This window comes from Zingiber officinale, chromosome 5A (assembly GCF_018446385.1).
Source record: "Zingiber officinale cultivar Zhangliang chromosome 5A, Zo_v1.1, whole genome shotgun sequence".
Classification (NCBI taxonomy): domain Eukaryota; kingdom Viridiplantae; phylum Streptophyta; class Magnoliopsida; order Zingiberales; family Zingiberaceae; genus Zingiber; species Zingiber officinale.
In genome coordinates, this window is record NC_055994.1 from 66,082,494 (window position 1) to 66,095,547 (window position 13,054).

Below are 13,054 nucleotides of genomic sequence, written 5' to 3' on the forward strand. Positions count from 1 at the left end.
AAGATGAAGAGCACCTGGTGAACCTGGTAAGGAAGATGTTCACCAGGAGGAAAAGAAGCTTCAGCAAGAAGGACCTTCAAAAGATCAATTCTCCAACCGAATCGAGGAGTGTGACGTGCTTCGGATGCAACAAGAAGGGCCACTACAAGAACGAGTGCCCGAGATTGAAGATCGACAAACCTAAGCCGACCAAAAAGAAGGCCCTCAAAGCAACGTGGGACGACTCCTCCTCAGAAGAATCGGAAGCAGAAGATTAGAAGAACCAGAGCCACCTCGCGCTGATGGCCCTCGAAACAGAGTCGGAAGACGAATCGGAAGACGGGTCCGAACCCGAATCGAGCCACGAGTCCGTACTCATTTCCGAAGGTTCCGAAGAGGTATTCCTAACCTTAAACCAAAAAATTTTTAAAATTATTTCGTGCTTAAATAATAAATTAGTTAAATTAGAAAATGAAAACAAATTGCTCCTCGAGGAAAATCAAATCCTCAAGGAACAAGTTGTAAATAATAAACCAACTCAAGATCTAACACTTGAGGAGGAGAATTCATCATTAAAATTAGAAATTAATAATTTAAAAAATATGTTTGAAAAATTTACTACCAGATCAAAAAATTTAGACTTAATTCTAAATAATCAAAAAGCATGTTATAATAAAACCGGACTCGGATATAAGTAGAACTCAAATAAAACTTTTAAATCATTAATAACCCAATATAAACCAACAAATAAAGTTTGAGTTCCGAAAGCGTGTTTAACAACGCAAATAGGACCTAACCAATATTATATTCCTAAAGATAAAATATATTACGTAAAGTCAAATAAACCAAATCAAAAACCAGAACACAAACCTAAACCAAAAAATTTAAAATCTAAACATATTAGAACTCAACAAAATTTAAACTATCACCAAGTAAAATATAATTATAAAAGAAGTAGACATAAACCAAGAACTAAAAATTAAATTAATGGTCATTAATTCAGGGGGAGGCTCCAGAATAGCTGGTACCTCCAAAACTAACCTACCCGGCAGGGTAACCCTAACCAACTTACCCAACAGGGTAATTAGGATTAGTTAAAAAGGGTTCAAGTTTAACTTGAAAAATGGTACTGGTGAAATATTGGATGATAGTACGTTAGGGAAGCTTAGTCTATGCATGTCTAGGAAGATATGGCTTCGATCTGGTGCATTTGGCTAAGTGGAACTATCCAAAGCTACCCTTTATGGATCCTAACCAGTTAGACCAAGGTTTTGTACTAAGTCCAGTGGATAGGACTATTTGGAAAACCTCGAAGGCATGGTTACTTTAATGATGTCCAAGTAACTCACCATAGCCCAGAAGTTTATCCAGAGAACTCCTATTTGTTGAACCCAAAGCTAAACCTGAATCTAACACAAGTTAAAAACAAACCCTAAAATTGAACTTAATTCATCTCACAAAATTATAGGATTACCTGATTGAAAACGTAGATTGGGTGAGATGACAAAGGACATTAACAATTAAATTAAATTAAATTAAAATTAAATTTAAATTAAATTAAATTAAATTAAAGTTAAATTAAATCAAATTAAATTAAATTAAAATTAAATGTAATTAAATTTAATTAAACTAAAGTTAAATTAAAACTTAAATTTTTTTTACTTAAAAATTTATTTTAAAAAATTAAACTTAAATTTTTTTTCTTAAAAAATTATTTTAAAAATTAAAGATTAATTTTTTTTTTACTAAAAAATTTATTTTAAAAATTAAAACTTAAATTTTTTTCTTTCTTAAAAAATTTATTTTAAAAATTAAAACTTAAATTTTTTTTTCTTAAAAAAATTATTTTTTTTAAATTTATTTTTAAAAAAATTTATTTTTTTTAAATTTATTTTTAAAAAAATTAAAACTTAAATTTTGTTAACTTATAAATTATTTTAAAAATTAAACTTAAATTTTTTTCTAAAAAAATTATTTTAAAATTTAAACTTAAATTTTTAAAAAAAATATTTTAAAAAATTAAACTTAATTTTTTAAAAAAAATTATTTTAAAAATTAAACTTAAATTTTTTAACTTAAAAATTATTTTAATAATTCAACTTACTTTTATCAAAACTGACTATAAGTTCAATAGTTAGACTAACCCCAATTCCTACCTATTATAGGAAATTATGTGGATTTTGGATAGTGGTTGCTCCAAACATATGACTGGAGATCACACAAAATTCACTCAACTCACCTACAAAAACCTAGGAATAGTTGCCTTTGGGAACAACGACAAACTCAAGGTAATTGGTATAGGTAATATCTAACTGAAAATTGACTTTATTATTACTAATGTTTTACTTGTTGAAAATTTCAAGTATAATCTTTTAAGTATCAGTCAACTATGTGATACTAGGTATAAGGTTAGGTTCTTATCTACAGAATGCTTAATCAAACACCTAGACAACTCTAACATAAGCCTAAAAGGGTTTAGAAAAGACAACATCTATGCAATCAACTTAACCACTTCTTCAATTAAGTATCACTTAACACAGAAAGAAGAAAGCTGGTTATGGCATAGAAGGATGTCACACACAAATTTTAGAAATATAAGTAGACTAAATGGATTAGTTAGAGGTCTACCAAAATTACCTAACTTAGATTCAACCATATGTAATGCATGTCAACAAGGTAAATAGACAAAATCCATCCACAAACCAACTAATCAATCACAAACCAAGTCAATACTAGAACTGTTACACTTAGACTTATTTGACTCCCATGGAGTCAAATCAATAAATGGAAGCCTATACTGTCTAGTAATAATAGATGACTATTCTAGGTTCACTTGGGTAAAATTTTTAAAAAATAAAGATGAAACTTTTGAAATTTTTACAAACTTTTGTAAACAAGTTGAAAATGAAAAGGACCTTAAAATTAAAAGAATTAGAAGTGATAATGGGGGAGAATTTAAAAATCATAACTTTAACAAATTCTGTCTTGAAAATGGCTACCATCACGAATTTTCATGCTCTAAAACCCCCCAACAAAATGGGATTGTAGAAAGAAAAAATAGCACCTTACTTGAAGCCTCTAGAACGATGTTAAAAGAATACAATTTACCTAAATATTTTTGGGCAGAAGCTGTTAGTACATCTTGCTATGTACAAAACAAAACAACACTAAATAAAACCCATAACAAAATATTTTTCAAAGTTTATTATAATAAACAATCCAATATAAAATACTTTAAAGTATTTGGGTGCCCAGCTTTCATCTTAAACACAAGAGAACACTTAGGAAAATTCACCTCTAAAGTTGAAAATGGAATTTTCTTAGGCTACTCCCTAAATAGTAGAGGCTACAGGGTTTATAATGTAACACCCCACCCTCCTCATTACTGGACTGTGAGGGCGGAGCGCTACTGGATTACTAACTTTACTTAACTATCCTTGTTCACATGTTGATAGTAATTCCTAAAACTCTCGGAGAACTCAAAACATACAATTAACTACCAGCGGAAGACTAAATGACTCATCTAATACATTCTTAATAAATGACAATCTTAATAAATTCTTATGCTAAATCCCAAGGCTTCTATAGTCCAGGCATCACACATCCATCCACACCTCCTTGTCGCCTTCCTTTGCTATAACTTTTCTTTTCCTGTATCTGTAGTAAGAGGAAATGCAAACTATAAGCAAAATGCTTCGTAAGCGCTATCTAACTCACAAAATCTCGATATGCATGTACATATATCTATAACATGATCTAACTGATTACTTACTGAAGACTACTCATACTCATCTAATAATAAAAGAATCAAACAGGCTGAAATGCTAAACATGTAAAACTACTCATGCTCAGAAAATAGCAAAGAACAGTAAGCTAATCTAAATAACATGCTAGCATAAAAGAAAACTCAACTTGCTGCTTTTAAAACAAAATGAAACTTATTTCATTTGTTCTAAACTTATTCTTTTATTTCACTTGTTTAAAAACTTCTTCTTTAATACTTTTATATTTATGTAAAACTTACTTTACTTGTTCAAAAAAAACTTATACTTATAATACTTCAAAATAATAATCAACTTTCTTCTTGGGCCCGACAACTGTACTTGCTATGCGCGCATCCCTAACTAGACCCAAGGTAGCTAGTCCCGAATCTAGTAGGGTTTACTATTGTAACGACCTGCCCCATTTGGCAGCCCATTTGGCGACCCTCGGGTCGTCGACCGTTGGCCGTGCCGTTACTACTAGGTTATCTAAACCTAGGGACGACTATGGGAGCCCAACCCAAGGACAACTGAGAGTCCAGCACAGTGCCACTGATAAAAGTAAAATACTTGTTATCTTTTAATACTTCTAATATATAATGCCTCGACATTTTAACAAGCACCTTGTGTGCCAAAATCCCTAAAGTCTTGACTTTGGGATCTACTTAAGGCCTTGGCCTTTTTCTTTCTTTTCTTTATCTTTCTTATACTTGTTAATACTTCTAAAAGAATACTTCTTTAAAAATAAACTAAAATGTTTAAGTAAATTCTAACTTTGAAATGCTTAAAAAAAAATCTGCATACTATGCTAATCAAAATTCTGCATACTATACTAATCAAGATTCTGCATTCTATGCTACACTATTTCTGCATACTATGTAAACATAAATTCTGCACTATAATACTTAACCAAACTGCACTATAATCTTTTTCTTTAAAAACTGCACTATAAGTTCCACCAAAAATCTGCACTACAAGTTCCACCAAAAATCTGCACTATAAATTCCACCAAAAATCGGCACTACAAGTTCCACCAAAAATCTGCACTATAAACTTTAAAGAAATCTGCACCATAAGCTCTTTAAGAAATCTACACTACAAGCTCTAAAGAAATCTGCTCTAAAGAAATCTGCATTTTAAGCTCTAAGAAATCTGCACTTACAAGCTTAATTAAAATATGCACTATAAGTTTACATAAAAATCTGCACTATAAGCTTAATTAAAATCTTCACTATAGGTTTAATTAAAATCTGCACTATAAGCTTAAATAAAAATATGCACTATAAGCTTAATTAAAAATCTGCACTATAATCTTAATTAAAATCTACACTATATGCTTAATTAAAATTTGCACTATAAACTTAATTAAAATCTGCACTATAAGCTTAATTAAAATCTGCACTATAAGCTTTCATAAAAATCTGCATTATAAGCTTAATTAAAATCTGCACTATAGGCTTAATTAAAAATCTACACCACAAGCTTAATTAAAATCTACACTATAAGCCTACATAAAAATCTGCACTATAAGCTTAATTAAAATCTGCACTATAGGCTTAATTAAAAATCTGCACTATAAGCTTAATTAAAATCTGCACTATAGGCTTAATTAAAAATCTGCACTATAAGCGCTTCTCATGCTTCGAATTCAAGAAGAACAAAGGTCCAAAACTACTCCTACTGCAAGTGAGAAGCACTTACCTTTGCGTTCTTGGGCTTACAACCGGAAAGAAAACTTCTAGGGTTTGCGGGAATTGCAAGCTTCGACCCCTCCTTCATGCTCACGGTTTCCCCTTGACAAGAGGATCACAACCATGTGAAGATCTCCCGAAAATCTCCCTTGGCCGGCCGCCGGAGAGGAACCCTAGATCCCCCCCTTTTTTCCTTCGCCCAAACAAGAGACAATGTGCCGTCGGGAGAGAAAAGGAGAGGAGAGGTTTAGGTTTTGGAAAATAATCCCTAAGTTCTCCCTTTTTATAACTTAATATTTCTGTTAACTATCTTAAATAAATTCGCTACCTTTTCTAAACAGACAAATCCAATATCAACTTATCCCTTTTATAATCCAATATTCTGTTAACTATCTTAAATAAATTTGCTACCTTTTCTAAACAGACAAATCCAACATCAACTTATCCCTTTTATAATCCAATATTCTGTTAACTATCTTAAATAAATTCGCTATCTTTTCTAAACAGACAAATCCAACATCAACTTATCCCTTTTATAATCAAATATTTTGTTAACTATCTTAAATAAATTTTGCTACCTTTTCGAAACAGAACTGCTTGCTTGACCACTTGGTCAGCTGAATTTGCTTAAGGCTTGGTTCGGCCGAAGGTTGCAGGTTCGAATCTCGGCTAATTTTCTTTATTTTTTGCAACTTGTTTCTTTTGATAAAAATACCAAATGAACTCCAAAAATTGCATAAAAATACTCTAAAAATTTCTAAAAATCTCTAGAATTTTTATAAAGCATTTATAAATATTTTTAAGTACTATTAGGACTCGAAATGAGGAAATTTGGGTTGTTACATATAATAAGGTTATCTTAAGAATTGAAGAAACTACTAATGTGAAATTTGAATAATCCAAACAAAACCTAGAACAAACACAACTTCAACCAATTGACTTTGTTGAAGAATATAATAACTCTGAAGGAACAAACCAAATTCTAAGTCATGAAGATGAAGAACAACCTCAGGAGAGTCAACCCCTTAGAACTATAAGAGTCAACCCAAATCACCCAACTGATCAAATAATTGGTGACCCAGATCTTAGGGTTCAAACTAGATCATCCTTTAGAAACCTAAGTCAAATATCTTTAATATCAAAAATTGAACCCAAAATTATAGACGAATCACTACTTAACCTAGACTAGGTCATAGATATGCAAGAAGAATTAGCTCAATTTGAGCGTAATGAAGTTTGGGACTTGGTACCACCGCCCAAGAATAATAAAATAATAGAAACAAAATGGGTATTTAGAAACAAATTAAGTGAAACTGAAGAAATTACTAGAAATAAGGCCAGACTAGTTGCTAAGGGGTTTAGTCAAGTAGAAGGACTTGACTATGATGAAACATATGCTAGTGGCTAGACTAGAGTCCATAAGGATGTTATTAAGTTATGCAGCACATAAAGGGTTTAGACTATACCAAATGAATGTTAAGTCAGCATTCCTAAATGGACTAATAAAAGAAGAAGTCTACGTAGGACAACCACCCAGGTTTGAGAGTCTAGAACACTCTGATTATGTCTATAAATTGAAGAAAGTCTTATATGGATTTAAGTAAGCACCTAGGGCTTGGTATGAAAGACTAACTTCTTACCTAATCTCTAAAGGGTTTAACCAAGGTCAAATTGACCCAACCTTATTTGTCAAATTAATAAAAGAAGACATTTTTATAGCACAAATTTACGTAGATGATATAATCTTTGGTTCAACAAATTCAGAATTTTTAGATGAATTTACAAGTTTAATGGAATACGAATTTGAAATGAGTCTGGTAGGCAAATTAACCTATTTTTTAGGTTTACTAATCAAACAGACAAATGAAGGTAACTACATTTATCAACAAAAATATACTAAGGAATTACTTAAAAAATTTGGAATGGAAAACACCAAAGAGATTAAAACACCTATGGCAGTAAACACAATCCTAGATGATGACCCAAATGGAAAACCAGTTGACTTAAAATACTATAGGAGTGTCATAGGTAGTCTACTATATTTAACTGCAAGTCGACCAGATATGTAACACCCGAAAATTCTCAAATTAATTTTAGAAATATTCTATGATTTTTCTGGAATTTTAGAATATTTTTATGGAATTTTTAGAGTAGCGGAAGTAGCAAAAATGAATAGAAACGTAAAATAACCTAGGCGAGAATTGAACCCGACACCTATGAGACCCTATGTCTTATAGACAACTCAAGTAACCAGGAGGCCCTAGCAGGGGTGTGCTAAAAGAAGAGGGAAATAGTTATATTTAAGGTTTAGTTGGCCGAATAAACCACTTAATATAAATAGGAAAAATTAAGTGAGGAGTTATTAGTTTTCATCAGAAGCTTTTCCTCTCCTCACCCTAGTTCTGCCGAACCTCTCTTCTTCCAAACCTCACGGCATCTCAACCTCCAAGGAACCTAGGGTTTTATCCCAAGGGCTATAGGAGCACCTTCCGGTGACAACTCCGGCACGAGAACGCTCCTCTCCGAGAGAAGAGCACGTAGACGCGAGGAGATCGACGAAGGGATCTTCTCCACCGGAAATCTAGCGATCAGATCGTAAGGAAATCTAGAGCAGGATGTAAGAAACCCCTCACCTGCAGTATAAGTAGCTCTTTTCATGATTTTATGCCTTAGTTTAGTTGTATACAAATTTTCAGCACATAGGGTGTAAATTAGTGCACACCAAATGTTTGATAAAATGTTTAGCTCAGTTAAATGCAACATAGGCATTTTTAATAGCTTAGATAAATGCAATAGGAGCATTTTATAGCGTACTCAACCTTGCTACAACTTATATGGGACTACAGTCCAATGGGTGAGCTCCCACAGTCGCCTCTAGGTTCAGATAACCTAGCTCTAAGTTCAGATAACCTAGAAATAGCAAGATAAGATAATTCAGTTATAAAACAGTATTTTACTTTTATCAGTGGCACTGTACTGGACTTCAGTTGTCCTTGGGTTGAGCTCCCATAGTCGTCCCTAGGTTTAGAGAACCTAGTAAACCCTACTAGATTCGGGACTTGCTACCTCGGGTCTAGTTAGGGATGTGCGCATAGCAAGTACAGTTGTCGGGACCATCAGCAGCATGATTAGTATTTTTCATCTATTTATGATAAATAGTTTTTCAAAGCTTCACAATTTAGTAATGTGATTACAGTTCAGAATTTGTATCAGCTTAGCATTAGTTTAGTTAACTATTGTATCAGTTTAGTTCTATCTTGTTGACACTAGAAGATATTGCCATGATCAGCTTTCAATTTCTATGTTTTGTATGATAGTATGCCATGCCATGCTCTAACATGTTCAGTACATATTTCAAATAGTATGTTTTAAAAGCATAAATTGCATCGTATGCATGTTTTGTGAGGTAAATGGTTTCTTACTAAGCTCCCAAGCTTACAGATACTTCTTTTCCTTATACTGGAGATAAAGGTAAAGGAAAGATGGATTAGCGGAGGCTAGTGGACAATGCAATGAAGATGTGTGTGGATAAGAACTTGGAATAAAGATCTTTGGAGAAACTAGCAACTTAAGAACTTAGTATTTCTTGTAGTGTTATTTTTCTACATTTCTAGTTAATTAAGTGTCTTGAATTGTGATAGTTATGCTTAGATTATTGATTGTCATGATCTTAGTTATCTAGCCATGAGTAATGATAGGTCTAGTAGCTTTGTTTTTGCTTATAGAGTTGATATATGTGATTTGAGCACGGAACAGTGCTGAAATCAGACTTCTGATACGAAATCAGAAACCCCAATCGATCAGCCGATCGATTGGAGGCTCCTCAATCGATCAGTTGATCGATTGGGCAACTTGTTCCACGAACAGTAAGCTCCTGGATCGATCAGCTGATCGATTCGGTAGCGTTCTGTCGTGAACATAGAGCTCTGGAATCGATCATTGGATCGATTGGCCAGACTGGATCGATCAGCCGATCGATCCAGATAGGACCCCATGCACAGTAGCAAGCTGAATCGATCAGTGGATTGATCCAATAGCTCCAATCGATTGAGTGATAAGCTCAATCAATCAGGAAGCTGGATTTTGACTGGAAACCTTTAGTTGTAGCTCCTTGACCATGGGGAATGAAAGTTATGTCATGTATACCTTAGATCCCATCCCTTAGCACATGTAGAACAAAGAAATTGCATTAGTATAAAGAAAATTTAAATTAGATCAGTTTTCCACACATTAAGAATAGTTGAGCAACAGCATAATGTAACCCCCGGCCTTACAGCTTAGCCAGTAAAAGGCGGGGCGTTACAAGATATCTTATTTGCAGTTAGTATATGTGCTAGATACCAAACATGTGCTAAAGAATCTTATTTGACTCAAGTCAAAAGAATCTTTAGATACCTTAAAGGAACAACAAATGTAGGTATTTGGTATCCTAGGACTAATAATTTTGAATTAATAGGGTATTCTGACTCAGATTATGCTGGATTCAAATTAGATCGCAAAAGCACAAGTGGCGGATGTCAATTACTAGGTCCATCACTTGTAAGATGGTTTAGTAGAAAGCAACATTGTGTTGCCCTATCCACAACTGAGTCAGAATATATAGCAATAGGAGAGTGTGTTGCACAATTATTATGGATGATGCACACCCTAAAAGATTTTAACTTGAACCTTACAAATGTCAAAGTCTTAATTGATAACATTAGCTCAATTAACCTAACAAAAAATCTAGTGCATCATTCCAGAACTAAACACATTAAAATTAGGCATCACTTTATCAGGGATCATGTTACTAAAGGTGACATTGAACTCAAATACATTGAGTCCGAGTCCAATTTAGCTGACATATTCACAAAACCACTCCCTGAAAGTGAATTTAGTAATCTGCGTAGACAATTAGGGATGTGTTTAATAGACTAGGGTTTTCAAAATTTAAAACTATTTTAAAATTGACTGTTTCAAATTCTAGGTTAAAATTGTTTTATTTTTTTCAAAATTTTCCTACTTTTAGAATTTCAAAACAATTTTAGCCGTAGACTAGAAAAATCCCTTTATAAATCATGCTCCCCTAGGACTAGTATTTGAGCATCTCACCAACACCCTAGGTTTACCTTGCTTATGATTGACATATATAGAAAGGGGTGAGATGTATAGGTCAATTGCCTGGACTTAAGATGCTTATGTCAGTGCATCAATATAAGTCTGGGCGTTAAATACAAAACATACATTGATCAAGCTAAATTATTCAGTTTAGTCAAACACTAACTGATTGCAATGAACTTAACTTGACTAACCAAGTGAAAGCTACTATCTTCTGATAGTTAGTAAGTACCTAATTGGTTAGACAGCTATTTTAGATGTCAGGTTTAGGGGGAGGATTAAATCAACACTTAACACCAAAATTATTTTCTCCACCTTAAACATAATATCTTTTCTAATTTTTTTTTTTTAGTTTTTTTAGATTGAATTTTGGTTTTCAAATTTGAAGTTTTTACAAACTTAGTCAGTATTGAAAAGTAGATTTTTCAAAATTAGTTTTGAAATATTTAATTTTGAAAACTTATGTTTCAAAATTTTTTTTAACCCATTTTTGAAAACTAGCTTTTATAAAACTAAATAATTCTTCAATTAGATTTTATCAACTAAGATGTTGAATCTGTTGCAAACTTAATTTTAATCATTTTTGAAATGTAAATAGTTTTTAAACTCAGCCTTGAAATTTTTTGTTTGAAAAGTGTTTCAAAGTTGAAACTTATTTTGAAAATTTAAACCTTGAAATTTTGGTTTTAAAAACTCATGTTTGAAAAGTGTTTTAAAGTTGAAACTTACTTTGAAAATTTGATCTTAAAATTTGTAACTTATAACCTTATGTTTGGAAATTAGAATATCTAAACTTAGGTTTCCTAAACTTAAGCTTGAAAATTAGCTTTTAAATTTTTTTTTTAAAGTTTGCAAAGTCAATTAATTTTGCAAAAATTATCTTTCAAAATTACTCAAAATATACTAAATACTAAGTTATGTTGCTAAATTAGCTATTTTCAAAACTTAGTTATTTTACAAAAGTCAAGAAACAAAGGCTAAATTACTATTTAAACTCCCCCAAGTTAACTTGTCATCATTTCTTACATTTTAACTTTGTCTGTATTTTGTATTTTTGAGTGTTTGACTTATGTCATTATTTGATGAATGTCAAAGGGGGAGGGATAGGTGGTTAAGTTAGAGAAACAAAATGTCAAATTTAAAAACTAACTTAAACCTTAAAAATCATGCTATTTTTTTCTCGCATATTTTCACTAACTTAACCAGGTTGTCATTCCATCAAAAAGGAGGAGATTGTTGGTGCGATTAGCACTAACGATCTAACTCAGGTTTTAATGAATGACAAATCAGGTTAAGTTAGGTTTGTCATTATCTAACACTCTGAACGAGTGTGCAGGCTAAGTCCAGACAGGTCGACGGACTGACCGGATGTCTGGCACGAAATCCAAGCGGGTCGACGGGCTGACCGGACGCTTAGCGAGAAGTCCAGCTAGGTCGACGGGCTGACCGGATAGCTGGCGAGAAGTCCAAGCGGGTCGACGGGCTGACCGGACGCTTGGCGAGAAGTCCAGCTAGGTCGACGGGCTGACCGGATAGCTGGCGAGAAGTCCTGACGGGTCGAAGGGCTGACCAGACGTCTGGCAGGTGAGTAAAGGTAAGTCACTGGAAGGGAGTTACTGTGAGGACGTGTCCCCAGGAAGGGAACATTAGGTGTCGATCTGGCTTAGATCCATTTCGGATATCTAAGTCGAGATCGTGACTAGATTCCGGTCTCGGAAAGACGGAATCTAAGTCATACTCTTTTTGTTAAACTATAAACTAAACTAACACTCGGTTTTGCAGGTTATAATTTATATATTTGCTTCGGACTAACCTTGTCTTGCAGGAGAAGAAGTTTTCTGGAGAAAGGTGGTCCGGGCTCCCGGAAGGGATCCGGGCGCCCGGGAGGCAGCTTTTATCCTATCGCATCGTCGCCACGTGGAGCTCGCTGGTTGGACCTGTCACGTCTCACCAGGGCGCCCGGAAGGGATCCGGGGCGCCCTGAGTCTCATATAAAAGGAGGGTCAGGGGTGGAGCTAAAAAAAATAACTAACAAGAAGATCTTCTACTGCTTGCTCTGCTGCTCTGCGCTCCTGCGACGCTAACGAAGTTCCGACAACACAATTCTCCTTTTCGATTTATTCCCTTATCGGTATTTCTTTTAGTTTCATTAGCATTTCCTGTATGTATTTTGTAATAAATTTCGAATTGCTAGTGATTGTCCACCGAAAGCACTCAAAGAGTGCGGGCCTTGGAGTAGGAGTCGACACTGGCTCCGAACCAAGTAAAATTGGTCTGTGTTAGCATTGCTTAATTTTTCCACTGCGTTTAACTCTTATCGAAGAATTTTTCGTAATCGATATTCACCCCCCTCCCCCTCTATCGAAACATCACGATCCAACACTATGTCTATCCAGGTAAGAGGTGGTTATGAATACTTTGTCTCCTTTATAGACAATTATTTAAGATACAGATACATTTACCTGATGCGCCGCAAGTCTGAATGCTTTGACAAGTTCAAAGAATATAGGGCTGATGTAGAGAAAC